This window comes from Bidens hawaiensis, unplaced genomic scaffold (assembly GCF_021521415.1).
Source record: "Bidens hawaiensis isolate Kalapana, Puna unplaced genomic scaffold, B.hawaiensis_p1.1 tig00048309_1, whole genome shotgun sequence".
NCBI lineage: Eukaryota > Viridiplantae > Streptophyta > Magnoliopsida > Asterales > Asteraceae > Bidens > Bidens hawaiensis.
Window position 1 is genome coordinate 1 of NW_027498654.1, and position 9,517 is coordinate 9,517.

Sequence of the window (9,517 nt, forward strand, 5' to 3'; positions counted from 1 at the left end):
ACTTTTCTACACTTTAACCACTTAAGGGGTGTTCGGATGAGCTTCTAAAAATTACGTATTTGCTTATTTTATGCAAAAACTATCTGGCAAACAAGAATTAACGTGTGTTGAAAAGATTCAAAATAGAGCTTTTCAAACTACTTTTGCTTTTCAATAAAGCAAATAAGCAGTTTTTAGAAGCCCACCCAAACACTCATTAACATAAAAATTAAAATGACAAAAATCTGAATTATTCAAATTAAAAAGGATATTCCATGAGAAATGCAAAATTAAAACTGAAATTAAATAAAAAATAAAAAAAAAATTAAAAATTGAACGCTAATAATTATCTGTCTATTAAAATATAAACAAAACTTTAAGAAAGCTTAGCAATATAATATTTTAATAATCATAAATACCATAAATAAAAGAAAACAAAACAGAATCTCCTTCGATCAATCATCACCGTAACACTCAAGTCTTCTTCCTCTTGTCTCCAATGGCGACGACTTCGGAGAATCCAACGCCGTCTAAACCTACACCGCCGTCCGTCATTCAGGCGTACTGGCTACCGGCGGTCCTATTCGCCGCCTCCATGTTCTTCCAGCTCGTAGCTATCCCTCGCTCTTTCCCGCCTTCTCATTACGACGGTTTCTTACTTTACTTACTTCTCCCCCAATTTTATTTAACCTAATTAATAATTAATTGTTACTGCTTCAATTTCACTCAATTGTTCTATTTTTTTTAACTTTGATTTGCAGTTTTAGGGATCAAGTCATTCAGTTCAATTGAAGAAGTAAATGGGGCCTACCAGAAGCTGCATTCGAATTGGTAATATATTTTTTATAATTGAATTAGTTTTAGTTGATATTTTACTAGTTATTGAGTTAGATCAAGTTAAGAAAAAGAATGTATTAAACTGTATTGTTGTGGAAATTGGACTTTTTGTGGTCAAACCTAGTTATATTTAAATGTTAGTATATCAGTTAATTCTATAGTATTTTTTTTTATGTTAATACAGTTAGGTGAAACGAACCGATTGAAGCAAACAAGGTCTTGTTCATGTTCATTTGTTAAGCTTTTATTATTAACTGGTTATTGAGTCAGATCAAGTGAAGAAAAAGAGTGTATTAAATTATATTGTTCTGGAAAATTGATTATTTCTGGTCAATCCTGGTAATATTTAAATGTTAGTATTTCCGTTAATTCTATATAGTTGTTTTTTATGTTAATACAGTCAGGTGAAACGAACCTAAACGAGGGTCTTGTTCGTGTTCATTCGTTAAGCTTTTATTATTAACTGGTTATTGAGTTGGATCAAGTGAAGAAAAAGAGTGTGTTAAACTATTTTGTTCTGGAAAATTGATTATTTCTGGTCAAACCTAGTTATATTTAAATGCTAATGTTTCAGTTAATTATATATGGTTGGTTTTTTATGTTAATAAAGTTAGGTGCAGTGTTGCAGAACTCCCTAGGCGCTAGTTGGGCGGTTAGGTAGGGACTAGTGATTAATCGGGATTAACTGGAATGGAATTTATATGTAATTTTTCAAATTTACATATATATTCGAAGTTTTATATATAAAGTTTTCAATTTGACCGATTTTGACGAATGGTGATTAATCGGAGACTAGTCAGTGGGATACCACTGGGGATTAATGGGCGCTTAGGTGGGATTTTTACAACCATGGTTAGGTGTAGTTATTAAAACTATTAGGGCTGTAAATGAACTGAACCGAACAAGGTCTTGTTTGTGTTCGTTTGTTAAGCTTTTATTGGACAAGCGAACAATTCACAAGCACCTAACCGAACGAAATTTCTTGTTCGTGTTCGTTCATTAAGGAAATGAAGTTGTTCGTGAGCGGTTCACGAACACCAACGAACGGACAAAAAACTCGTTTTATTTGATTTGGCTAATCGATAATGGTTAGTTTCAAGCTGCCAAATTTGTGTTGGTGTTTTTTTTTTCTAAAACTCATTCATATGTTAAGTTTACTTAATTTTACTTAATTTTACTTATAAGTTAATCACATAACTCTCTTAGGTTTTTTTTGTTTTATGGTTGATAATTTTACTTAAATCTATATGATAAAATTAGAAAACTAATTAAAAAATACTAAAACCTTTAAACATATACAATCATTAACGAACACAAACGGACATAGGCGAACGTTCATGAATCTTCAATTACAATTTTTGATGTTGATGACATTCACATAATCAGAATTCATGGAGCAGCTTGATATGCGATTTACTTCCTTCTTATGTGTAAATGAATATATAGATGTATATATAGAAGTATGGTTTGGTTTAGCCTAACACTGAATCACTGATATTTAGCATATGTTAGTGTGCTATCAAGCCAAACCAAAGGCTGTCTTTGACTCTTTGAATAACTGTTTAGGGGTGGGTTCATTGGGGAACCACAAAAAAGCGGGGAAACAGGGAACCATATGTTTTACATGTAAAGAATTCATGAAAAGATCATTTTACATGTAAAAATGTGTTTTTTTTATTCGTTTATTTTTTAATGAGGTTTTTATATGCAAAACTCATGGTTCTCCAGTTCCCCACTTTTTTTGTGGTTCCCCAATGAACCTCCCTCTAACTGTTTAAACTAAACCATATCTCTAATCAAAGATTTATTGATCATGGTCCTGTTTAATGTTTTGTATCTGTCGGTATGCCTGTGTGACAATGCAATTGCAGTTTATTAAAAAAGTTTACATTGCAGGAAATCAGGGAATGGACCTTCTTCAACTCTTTATATGATTAAGGTTTGTGTAACTGTTTATTTCATCTAATGCTATTCAGTTGTTCACAACCCGATCTTTATAATATTATTAGAGCATTTGTGTCTTTATTTTGATATTTGGTTGACTTTCATTTTCAGGTCCAGTATGCTTTTGAACTTCTTAGCAATCCCACATGGAAAAGGAATTATGATATATTTGGCATTGATGAATATCTTGTGAGTTACAATATTCCTAATGTCTCTCATACGCACAGTTTTGTTATTAATTTCCATACATGCGATAGTTGTATGATTATATTGCTTTGTTGATTGTAGCATGTAATCGAAAATGTCAAGGAAAAATACTCCAATGCAGATTTTTCTGATATTGATCTCCCGCTGCTTGAACCGACTTCATTTGGTTTGTAAAGTTGGCATTCTAAATTTGGATTTTCAGACTAACTTTTTTGTTGATAGCATTTATTTGTTGTATACTGTCACAGAACCAGATCAGGCTTCTGAAGTTATTTCATCAGAGAACTTTGTTTCTAAGCTACAAAACAGCAACACATTGCTTGTTCAGGTTTAAATAATTGTTTTATATAACTCTTGATATGGTGATATCTTATATATTCTGTTACATTTATTTGGTAATTGGTTTCAGGTTTTCTCAGATGGGAGCAGCCAATGTGCCCAATTTTATAGTTCTTGGAAAAGAATCGGTACTTTACTTTGTTAGACATGTTTTCAGCTTTCATTTATTAAAAAAAGTCAATAGTTTAATAAAATAAAATGTATATTTGCAGCTAGTTTACTGGACGGTATAGCAAATACTGGAATGATTGAAATCGGTGATCTTAAGCTTGCAACATATTTATCTGAAAAGAAATATACCGGAGCTCCTTTCTTTCGAAATGGTTGGTATCGTTATTATTACAGCCTTTAAATGCATATTTTGTTAATTATATTCTTATAAATTTTGCCTTATGGTGTGATATAGGTCTTCCTTCACTTGTGGCTTTTCCACCTGGATGTAAAACTTCAGATTGCATCGTTAGGTGAGTTTTATTTTCTTTCTCATGTTAAAAATAATATCAATATTATTATATTGTATTATAATATTATTTATTTGTGTTAGGTACAACGGACAATTATCCGTCGATGCTGTTACTGATTGGTTTGCAACAACCATATTAAGCTTACCTCGTATTTCTTACTACTCTATTTAGTCATTGGTAATTCTGGTTAAATAAAAATCTGATTTATTTTCACTATATAATGGTTTAAGTATTATTAATGCAAAATAACATCTTTCTAATACAGGCACAAACTTTTCTCGGTAAAGGCAGTCGACATAAGGTCAAAGTCATTTTCGTTTCAAAGACAGGTCAACGAGCCACTCCATTCGTGCGCCATGTGGCAAAAAGTTATGGGTCGCACGCCTCTTTCGCATTCACAGTTTGGAGAGAAGAGGAATCTGTCTTTTGGTCAAACACGTAATTTTCTCATATGAAATAATTTAATTTTTATAAAGAGTTAATGGCCATTTTCGTCCCTGTGGTTTGCTACTTTCGCCACTTCAGTCCAAAGTTTGAAATTTTGTCAATTTACTCCTTATAGTTTTAAACATCAGCCAATTACGTCCCCCCGTATAACGGCGTTCAACTATGCCGTTAGTTTAAGGGGTATTTTTGTCTTTCTACTGTTTATTTTTAGTTAATGGTCATTTTCGTCCCTGTGGTTTGATACTTTTGCTACTTCAGTCCAAAGTTTGAAATTTTGTCAATTTTATTTTAATTCAGTTTTTTTTTTTTTTTTTTTTGCTACTTTAATTCATGATGGAATTCATTGGTAAAGTGGTCAGGGTAATTTCCTAAAACCGAACTATACCGAAAAAACTAAAATCGTTTATTTGATTAATGCATAATAGTTAGGGTTTAGAGATTAACATATCGTAGCAAACATTTGGGTCGAAATCAACGTCAGGAGGTCGAATATACCGCATTTCCATGTTTGCTCAAGAAATCGATGCACTAAATCGCACGTGTGTTCTTCAAATCGTGGTATTGTTCTTGAATTCGTCGAATTCAACGCTAGAGTTGTTGTCGATTTGAAGAATTCAAGAACAACACCACGATTTGAAGAACACACATGCAATCTAATGTATCGATTTCTTGAGCAAACATGGAAATGCGGGATATTCGACATCCTGATGTTGATTTCGACCAAGATGTTTGCTATGACATGTTAATCTCTAAACCCTAACTATTATGCGTTAACCAAAGAAACGATTTTAGTTTTATCGGTATAGTACGGTTTCAGGGAATTACCTTGACCACTTTACCGATGAATTCTACCATGGGGGAGAGTTTAGGAAATGTATAGAAACTAAATAAGTGGGGGGGGGGGTACGATTATTGTTGTCGACAGAGTAAATGTAGACCTGTTTTGGTCGATGGTTTTGGGCTTGAATTATGCTCTTAGGGGTTATAGACAAAAAAAAAAAGCTGAATTAAATTAAACATAAAATTGACAAAATTTCAAACTTTGGACTGAAGTAGCAAAGGTATCAAACCACAAGGACGAAAATGACCAGTAACTAAAAATAAACAGGAGAAAGACAAAAATACCCCTTAACTAACGACATAGTTGAATGCCGTTAGATGGGGGGACGTAATTGGCTAATGTTTAAAACTATAAGGACTAAATTGACAAAATTTCAAACTTTGGACTGAAGTGGCGAAAGTAGCAAACCACAAAGACGAAAATGACCATTAACTCTTTTATAAATTCTCTTTCAATAGGACTGAAATCTTTGTATTTAAAACAGGTTCGGGGTCGAAGAAGCTCCTGCAACTGTTATTCTTAGAGATCCAGGAGTCAAACCTGTAGTGTACCACGGCACGTCTCTTTCCTTTTTATTTTTTAATATTATTTTTCTCCCGGTTGCTAAAATATACAATTTTGTTTTATTAATTTGCAGGATTAATGAACAATTCAAGACTTATTGATATCATGGAACAAAATAAGCATCAAGGTAATGACTAAACTTTTGAAAACATTTTATGATTTCTTTTTTAATATCTTTTTTTTTTGCATTTCAGTCCTTCCACAATTAAGAAGTATTACATCAATGGAGTTAGGCTGTGATCCAAAGGGCTACTCACGTGCTGGTAATGACACTACGGTTTGGTATTGTGCGGTTGTTATAGGCAGGCAAAGTGCAGAACTTCATAAAATGCGTGAAGTGAGCTTCATTAACGTTAATTGTAAACTATTATTTAATGCGTATTAGATTATATAGCTAATAAGTTTGTTATATGGTTAAAGACCATGCGTAGTGTCCAAGAGCGACTATCAAAAGATGATGTAGATCAACTTGATGACCAAATTGCTGCGTCAGCAGCGGTTGCTTTTAAGGAAAAACGGTTAACATTTGCTTGGGTGGATGGTGAATTACAAAAGGTTAGTTTAGTATTGTAATATTAATGATTTTGTACTCATAATTAACATATGATATATTGATATTAGTTTTCCTTTCTTGTTTCAGAGGTTTTGTATGTTTTATGTAAATATGGAGGATAGTCACGATACATGTGGACCTAGGAGAGATATTACAGACGTGCCACGGCTATTTCTCGTACGCTACAAAAGAAACGATACAGAAGTAAATAAAAAATAGAGGAAACTTCAACGAACATGTTCGCTTTAATGGCTTCTAGAGATGCAGACCCCACATCCCAGTTAGTTGCAGTATACAAAGGAGCAAATGAAATTCCACAGGTTTGAGCTTCTATATAAATTTATTTTATTTTATTTTATTTCATAGCGCTTCGTTTTAATACAATTATGTTTAGATAATTCAATGGATCTCAGACACAGTTAGAGATGGTGACTCTAGAGATCTCCCATTTCATGTGAGTTCTTAATTTTCTACAAACAAAATTTTATACTTTTTTTTGTTGATATATAATTGTACAAAGTTCAACTTTTTAAAAAACTTAATGCAGCGGACATCAACTCCCGAGCTTGTACCCGAAGATGCCGATCCTATTTGGGCAAAAGGTAGGGAGCAAATTGTTTCTCAACGAGGGGAATAAAACATAGGATCGGAACCGTACCACAAAGAATTAATGATCTTTTGGGTGATCCAAGGTTTGGTCCTATGCTACTTTTGGTAGCATTGATGTCGTTTGGTTTTATTTATTTGAGAAGAAATCAACCGGTCAAACCACCAAAGGAATCTGATGATGCTAGCGATTCTAAACCCGAGGTAACCTGTTTACATTTGTTTCTGAATCATGTTGCTTAGCTTTGTAATCGTCTCGTGTCACTGGCAGGGAGTTGACCGGTCAAAGTTGAGAAGGCGACGCCCCAAAAGTCAAGCAAACGAGAATGTACCTCCGTCTATGACCGACATGCCACCATCAAATGCTTTCCAAATGCCATTTACGGATTCTGATTCAGATTAAAAGTTGCAACTTATAAAAAACAAATAGCAGAAGCTGCTTACAGAAACCACATGAAGAGGTAGGTCCTAGCAGAGCCCAGTTGGACCCGCAAGACTCACCTTGCAGAGGGACGTCTGCGCAAGGACCAACTGGTTCCGCAGGACCCACCATGCTCAGAGATGAAGACCTTACGCGCAGTACGCCAGCTGTTCCCGCAGGGAAAGCCTCCCAATGGTGAAGTACCCCGCCTGTCCCCGCAGCTGCGGATACAAGCCATCAGGGAAGGCTACTCGCACTAATAGCAAGGCTACACGCACAAGGCACTAACTCAATAATTCAGTGTCACCTGAAGGAATGAGCAAGGCGGGAATACTCCCGCCCAAATGAGCCAGTCCGTATGCTTCTGGAAGATCTTTTGTACTATACCTGCCAAGGTATGGACAAAATAGACAAGATCTGACCAAAGCAGCCCATGAACCAATCACAGGGTGACAGCTCACCGACAACAGTACGAGGAGGAGCATGCTCTAGTACTGTTTGTCACTATTAGCCGCTGCCTACTCACCAACCCTTGTCGTGGCACGCACAAAGCCTGTAGTTGGTGGAAAGGGAACAGTACACAGCCGGCCTTGTCACTATCAGCCGCTGCCTACCCACCAACCAGCATGGCACGTGCGTAGCCCATAGTTGGTAGAACAGGAATATTATATAGCTGGCTGTACCTGCTTGGAAACCTACCTTCGGCTATAAATACTCCAACACCTTGGAACGGTATGATCATCTTGTATCTTACCTTCACTAGCTATTTCTCTCAATATACACTTATATTCAAAGCAATCTAGTCTGATTCTCACGCCGGAGGGTGGTCACAAGGAGGAACCCCCCCCCCCCTTCTCAATGACGAGCTCACGGTGTCTGTTTTGTAGGTCATCTGAAGAACATCCTTCTTTGCCGGACCTAACCCTCGTGGGAAACATTACTTAACCCCCAGATTATCCATAATCTGCCTGGGGTCACCTAGTGTTTCTTCACCACATCAAACCAAATGTTGGAACATTTTAGCCCTGAGGATGCCTGTGAAACCGACACTTGGTACTACTGTCTAGTTAGAAACACAAACGGGATATCAACATTATCCCGATTATTTATGTTGATTTATATCATTTGGCCAAAATTTTCGAACCTCTTAATGTAAAGACAACTGTTTATTGAGGTAATTTTGTTTATTGAGGTATTTTGGTTAGTTTCTCTTTTAAGGAATGTTGGAAGCATGCCTTTGCATAGAAGATATGTTCTGGTTGATCCGTTAGCTAAGTTCTATAACGTTTAATCATTAGGTTTAAGCTGTTCTTTTCTTGTTTGAACAACGACATATTAGAAACAAACTAAGCCTCTAGCAAGGAGCTAGAGCAATAAACAAACCAACCCTATCGACTAGTGAGGTTTCCGAAACTAAAACTACACCAATGAATCCGCTCAAAATTGAACTTTGACCTACTTTTAATCCAACCAAACACCACACTTTTAGCCCCAGCAATGGCCTACGAAGCCGATACCTCCTTATTTGAGAATATGAGGTCGTTTCTTGCTCTTTAAATACTCCAACACACAGTCACACTTTCCGTCTAAAATTTTGAATTGCCTACTAAGTGTTATCATTCATGTGTAAGTCATCATTGCGTTCCATTGTGTCTTGTACCATGAACGCCAGGATGGATCGTCATACTAAAAATAAATTTTCGTTCAAGCTTTAAAATTTGTAAAAATGTTGAACCTGCTTTCATTGAGAGTCGAACTCAACACCACCCGCTTTCTAAACAGGTGCTCCAACCAACTGAGCTACGAAAGCTATTGGTGTTAAAATGATCATAATTTTTATTTATTTTATTTTTGATTTGTGACAGAAAATTGACTTTTTAAAAAGACTATTTTGGTAAACTTATCCAACCTCGTAAATGACTTTGGTTCCTGGCACACTTACTCTAATTTATGTGTGAACTGAAATACCGAATCAACGAGTTTTTGATTTTCAATCATTTTGCAAAGCACCTATAATATACTTTTACGAAAGTAGATTGCTTTCTAAAATAAGCAAAGTAATTTATGACACGAGCCACTAAAACGGCATTATTTTGATACGAAGTTAATTTACTGTGTCATAAATGAGTCAACATGTTAATAACACTACTGAAAACATGTTTAACCCGTCTAACCGTTTATAACCCAGTTAAGTAATTGTGTGAGGTAACAAGTTGAAATGACACACTTGGAGCAATCTCAACCCATCCCCTAATTTTGTGAGAGGATTTTGTAAATTATAGGATAGGGTTATAGCCGGTTGCTAGTTGAGGATA

The 9,517-nt window shown here is 35.3% G+C and overlaps 1 pseudogene across 1 annotated transcript; it reads left to right on the forward strand.

The window, feature by feature from the left end:
- Positions 1–2,574: 2,574 nt before the first annotated feature.
- On the forward strand, positions 2,575–7,229 carry LOC143597454 (uncharacterized; annotated as a pseudogene). Its single transcript, XR_013146910.1, has 17 exons — positions 2,575–2,755; positions 2,872–2,949; positions 3,049–3,133; positions 3,216–3,295; positions 3,377–3,434; positions 3,519–3,629; positions 3,713–3,770; positions 3,851–3,947; positions 4,036–4,208; positions 5,543–5,613; positions 5,696–5,749; positions 5,817–5,959; positions 6,043–6,177; positions 6,263–6,495; positions 6,570–6,629; positions 6,723–6,985; positions 7,053–7,229. The product of XR_013146910.1 is annotated as an uncharacterized LOC143597454 (transcript).
- The last annotated feature ends 2,288 nt before the right edge of the window (positions 7,230–9,517 follow it).